The sequence below is a fragment of the Coenobita brevimanus genome, chromosome 96 (genome assembly GCF_032717465.1).
Source record: "Coenobita brevimanus isolate Jiangsu-jjx chromosome 96, ASM3271746v2, whole genome shotgun sequence".
Lineage (NCBI taxonomy): Eukaryota > Metazoa > Arthropoda > Malacostraca > Decapoda > Coenobitidae > Coenobita > Coenobita brevimanus.
In genome coordinates, this window is record NC_137049.1 from 5,658,692 (window position 1) to 5,665,331 (window position 6,640).

Genomic DNA, 6,640 nt, shown 5'->3' on the forward strand with positions numbered 1-6,640 from the left:
TACCTAGTCCTAACCTAATTGAAAGTCTAATGACAGAGATGTTCTGCTCGCTTGACTTCCCCGCGCACCTTTTGTGAAGCAACAGATTAAGTCGGGGTGGGCTTCCTATTCAGAGAAAGCAGTAATATGGATGGGTAACTGCGAAAAATTAGTCAGTCATTGTCCGCTGACTCTTCCTGCTTGGATTCCAGCGACAACGTTCCCGGGTTCGTAAGGGTTTGTATAGAATGGTAAATTCAAAATCTAAATAAAGAAATAAGATAATCTGCTGACTTTTTCCTATAATCTTGCTAACAGACAGGCAGGCAGACAAAGGCAGACAGGCAATCAGTCAAGCAGGCAGAAAAGGCAGACAGGCAGGTGGCCAGGCAGGCAGACAGACTGATAGACAGATATATAAACCTGACCAAACACATAGCTTCATCGGGCTTTCTCGGTTGACTGTAATAACACCTCCTAGTAGCAGAAGCAACGATTTTTTTTTTCTGCCCGCTTTTCTGATTACATATTTTGTTTTCAGCCATACTTGTACCAGATCACGTCAGTTAATAATGATGTGTGTATTTGAGGATTAATAAAGCTTTAGTTTCACTCTGTATATGAGAAAAAAAAGGCAGTGAAATTATCATGTACCCCCCAACAGTCTAGTACCACAGCCTTCTCCCATTCGCCTCTGTCTACGTTTTTTCCTTTAACCATTCTTTTCCCCAAATGGAGAGTTGTGGCAGACTCCTGTATTCCATAAACTAGCATGTTATTCGTTCTACGTACAGATTATTTTGCGAAAATCTTGCACGTCATTGGCCACGAGATTTTAGGTAAAGATATTTTGAAGTGATGTAGGGGCTGAGAACTCTCCATCTTGACTGCTTTTGGTCCGGGAGTTTACTGTTAGTAGTAGTAGTAGTTGAAGTAGTCCGAGAGATCAGCATTCAAGATTTCATTGACGAATAGTATGGAACCTTCAGGCTAGAAATGTCCGGTAGGGATACGACATATGAGCAGTGCCTGACTTGATCGGTTCCTTTTAATTCAATAAACGACATTTTGAGCATTATTTCAGCTCTCTGTATCAATGCACTTCAGAGCTTTCAAAGTTTTCCAACCAGATTTTCATATAGTAGTTTGTCTTAAGGGTACTACTGAGCCTCCATGACTAACACAGGTTGTGGAGTACCAACAAATCCAGTACTCCAATGCTAGGGAGGCCATGTGGGGTGCTTTTGGTCATGCCTGAGTTCGCTGGCTTTTCTTTGGTTTGTTCTTAAATTCTGGTGTCCTTAATTAACCCATAATGTACTCAAAGCATTTTCACAGAATGTTTACTTAATTATACTTGTTATTTACGGCTAATTTTTAAGCCTGTTAACATTTCAAAAGGGTAATTACACAAGATACCAGTTATTTATTTGATGACATGCTCAGGTTAGGAGAGAAACTCAGACATAATTGTATTTCACGTTTATTTGTATCAACATCTACACTTCGTGGCTTTGGAAAGACAATGTTAGGTCGTTTCGAAGATTGGTGAGTAGAGAGGGACTGGCGGTGATGTGGTGGTGTGGGGCGGGATATGATGACACACTGCATTAATGAAATGCCACATAACTCTCTGTTGGCTGCTCCTGTTACTGGCCGCTCGTCACCCCTGCGAAAGGAATAATATCTTAGTTGACCCTCACTGCCACTGATTTATCGTATTAAATAAACTCGTCTTCAGATAGTAAGAATAAAATAAAAAAGTATGATCCAGGATTCACTGGGGTAATCATATCACAACCCCAAAATATATCGTTAAGAAGATCCTTACTTGACTAGTTGTAGGTGACTGTGTTACCATGGCAACCTCCCACGCCACCACATTTACATAAAGACATTTCCTCACCAGCAAGATCCGTTAGAGAGTATTTTGTGTGTGTGTGTGTGTGTGTGTGTGTGTGTGTGTCCGGCAGGGACACTGCTTGTGGATGCATGGCCGAGTTCATAGTGAACCTGTCTGAATGGAGGTTTGGGTATCCATATCAGTAAATGTGCATATATATGTGTGTGTGTGTGTGTCTGTGTGTGTATGGAGATATGGTTATATCTAAGGTGGATCTGCAGGACTGTGTTGGACTGTTTGGCCTTATGTACGGCTTGGATAGGTATTTCATAGGCTGATGAGGACTGAGGAGTGCAAGTATAAGCAGACGAGACTACGTAGTTCAGAGGCTGATGAAAGCTATGAGAAGACCATGAATGATTTGAGAGAGTTGTCATTGTATAATCAGACAGGACGTGTACAACTCCCAATATGGTGTGTGTAATAAGCAGTAAAAAGCCTTGCACGAGGGAGGTCGGAAGCTACAAACGTGCTATTGACATTACCAAAAGGAGTGTAATAGATAATAAACACCCTTGCACGAGTGGGAGGTAGGAGGCTTTAAAAACATACCATCGACAGATTACCAATAGGACGAGTGTAATGGACACCCATGTAATAGACACGAGTACATATCCATGCCTGAGATTATACATGTTGTTCTTTCCGTCAGTCACGGCGTTCCTTCATCTCTTCTTGTTGGTTAATCTACAGGTGGGTATGGTGGGTGGGAGAGAGCCCCTTACCTCCCGCCCCTCTCTCTCTCTTTCTCTCTCTCTCCTTTTCGCATTGACACTGTTTACATAATTAGTAGAATTAGCTTTTCTCTTTCTTTTCTCTGCGCCCTTTTCATTTTCCCCCTCTCATTACCACAGTCTTCATTATCCACTTTCCTTCACTCTCCATTCTGCATCATTATTCTTCTCTTCTTGCCTCTGCTCTCCTTTTGGTTTCTCACTCTTGCTTTTTTTTCTTTATTCTCCCTCTCTTCCCTCTTGTTTTATTCCCATTTATTCCTTCCTTCTCCTCTTCTCATTCCATTTTCTCTTCCACATTCTGTTCCTTACTTTATACCCTCAATTAATTCCTTTCTTTTTTTTGGCATTCTTCTTTCTCCTTTGTGTTTTCAGTCCACTATAATTAACTTTTTCTCTCTTCCTTTTTGCCTCCTTCGTTCTCATAAAGCGCGCGCACACACACACACGCAGAGAGAGAGAGAGAGAGAGAGAGAGAGAGAGAGAGAGAGAGAGAGAGAGAGGCACGCGCGTGAGGTTAGGCATTGATAAGAGAACATGATCTTAATCTCGGTAGGGTAGTAAAAAAAAAAAAAAAAGAAAAAAAAAAGAATGCCCCCCCAAAGAATCAAGCGAGTGAAATACTAAACTATGCTAGATGTACCGCACGAGTTTAGCAACTTAAGTGCTTTGATGTTTGTTTACATTTAATAAGGTCACTCCCAGGCGATTTTATTTAATCTAAGGCCGACCTCTTGCAGTGAAGGAATTAATGAAGGAAAAAATCTGGCTGTGGTTGGAAAAGTCTGTTAAGTTGAATATAAGCCTAGAAAAATGAGGAAAATAAAAGAAAAAAAGCAAGAACAAAATGAGACGTCCCCGGTCTGAAAGGGTTAAGAAAAAAAAATAGGGCCTGTAAAATTAGACACTCCAACAGGCTTATCTAGACGTGAACTCAGTAGGCTGCAGGCTGACGTTGACATTCTCCTTTCGTCCACCATTCTCCTTTCGGGGGATAGGGAGGGAGTTGAAGGATGCTTTTAAGATCAGCTGTCCAATTCTGTTGATGCCACCACGAGAAGGCGTCCCTCATCAGTAACGTGAGCAATATAGGAACTGAGTCTCCTTGGTTACTAGACCCTTTCCACCTTAACTTATCTCATATTTTCTTCCCTTTGTAGATTATTCCTCGTAGCCTTACTTCTTCGTGACTAGCATGATCTACTAGTGTAAATCTACTGTTGGAACTCAGCACCAAAGATAGAGAGATGGCAATTTTAGGCCAAATTAGGGCAAAAGAGGTATCATAAAATCGACCATACTGTGCTCTACATCTTCCATAGCACTTCTTCGTGACTAGCATCATATTGTAGCGTAAATCTCCTGTTTGAACTCAGTATTCGAGCTGGAGAGATGGTAATTTTGAGCCAAATTAGAATGAAGGGGGTACATTCAAATCGACCCTCCAATCTGACTACATCTGGCCATCAATTGAACTGAAAGGGGTGACGGATCGTTATTGGTAAAGAGAGAGAGAGAGAGAGAGAGAGAGAGAGAGAGAGAGAGAGAGAGAGAAATATTGTACATTGAACACACATTAAATATTATAGCTGATGATAAAGAAATGTTCACTAATATAAAGAGATGTTAGACGTGTGTCTAAAACGAGTGTATTTTATTTTCACTCTACCTTGGCCCAGATTTTCGCCCTTTTGCAGTTTATTTCACGTAGCTTAGTGGCAGGAAAGATCACACTACGACACTACATCCTTTTCATAGCACTTCTTCGTGACTAGCATCATATTCTTATCTATTTTTACAACTCAGGAGATGGAGAGATGGCAAGTTACAACAAAAAAGGGAGTAATAATGTCTTTGAAGTTACAAATATAGATAGATAACTTTTAGTGAAATGACTTGTAGTATTAAAAGGGGAATTTGACAAGGAAGGCAATAGAAGCCGACGAGAAGGAGGAGGAGGAGGAGGAGGAAAGATAGGAGATGCGAAGAAGAATGGAGCAAGAGAAACATAGGTGAGAGAGGAGAGAAAAGATGTGAGCAAAAAGGAAGAGAAAGAGGGGAAGGAAGACCAGTTTGTCACGTGACGGAGAAAGGAAGTGGAAATTAAGAGAAAGAATCAGAAATAAAAAGAAAGGCATCTAAGAAGGAAATGGTGGAAGAGGAAATGTGGGAGTGAGAGAAGGAAGTGTGGAAATGGGAGGATAAAGAGGAGGAGGAAAAACAGGAGGGAGAGAAGGAACAAAAATATGGAGAGAGAGAGAGAGAGAGAGAGAGAGAGAGAGAGAGAGAGAGAGAGAGAGAGAGAGAGAGAGAGAGAGAGAGAGAGAGAGAAGGAAGAAAAACCTGGATATGAAAAGGGATGGAGGAAATATAGGAATGGGAGAAGGAAGAAAAGTTGAAGAAAAAGCAGGGAGGAAGAAATGTGGGAGACAGAAAAGGAAGATGGAGAGAAAAGAGGGGGAGGAGGAAATACAGGAGGGAGGGGAGAAAGCGAAGAATTGGAGAGAAAATATAGAAGGAAATGTAGGAGGGAGAGATGAAATAAAAAGATGGGGAGAAAAGGAGGAGGAACGTAGGGGTGGGAGGAGGTGGAGGAGGAGGAGGAGGAGGAGGAGGAGGAGGAGGAGAAGGAGGAGGAAATGAAGACCTGGGGAGAAAAATGGGAAGGAGGAGGAAACGGTGGGGGAGAATGAATCGAAGAGCTGAGGAACTAAGGAAGAGGAGGAAAAGATTAATTTGCCTTTAGCGCCAGAATGTACTGTATATTTTAATCTAGCTACCACGAAACGATTTTTTTTTAACTTTTTTCTAACTTAGGAATGACCTGTGCTCGTGAAGTGGTTAATGAAGGCTAGATCTTACCCCTAACGCTAAAAAATCTCAATCAAATCTTATTCCTTCCTTCAAAAATCTCAGTTATATCTTACCCTTCCCCTCAAAAATCTTTATTATATCTTACTCCTTCCTTCAAAAATCTCCATTGTATCGTACTCTTCCCCTCAAAAATCTGTTATATCTTACCTCTTCCCCTTAAATTTTTCAATTATATCTTACCCCTTCCCTCAAGAATCTTAATTATATCTTACCCCTTCCCCCCAAAATCCCCATTATATCTTACCCTTCCCCTCAAAAAACTTAGCTTCATTTAATCATGTGGAGGCGATATGATTATAAACGCTTGTACAAAATTAATAAAGCAATAAAGGTGAACTAGTAAAGAGAATTAAAGAAAGAAGAGGATTAGACAGAGGAAGTAAAGTCAGTGGAGAACAATCTAGTAATTATGAATATGAAGGGAGGATGAGGAAGGGGAAAGGTAATAACATGTATGAAAGAGTGAGTTTGAGAAGAATCAGCGATGCGGAAGCAAACGATGCAGGTAACACAGAACAAGAACATAAGAACGAAAGCTTCCGAGAGTGCACACCTTCCCTAGTCACCGTCATTACCCCTTCCCTGCTTTTCATGGCATTAATGTTGACCTTTGATCTTTAATAATCTGGTCCTCTGATTGTCCCAGGTCAGTGTCCAAATTCGGTTAACAGTTAGACAGGCAGACAGGCAGACACACAGACAGGCAGACGTACAAACAGACATACACAGACAGGTAGACATACAGACAGGCAGACACAGACAGGCAGACACACTGACAGGCAGACACACAGACAGACAGACACACTGACAGGCAGACACACTGACAGGTAGACACACTGACAGGCAGACACACTGACAGGCAGACACACTGACAGGCAGACACACTGACAGGCAGACACACTGACAGGCAGACACACAGACAGGCAGACACACTGACAGGTAGACACACTGACAGGTAGACACACAGACAGGCAGACACACAGACAGGCAGACACACAGACAGGCAGACACACAGACAGGCAGACGCACAGACAGGCAGACACAGGGACAAGCAGACACACAGACAGGTACACATACAGACAGGCAGACACAGGGACAGGCAGACACACAGACAGGCAGACACACAGACAGGCAGACACACAGACAGGCA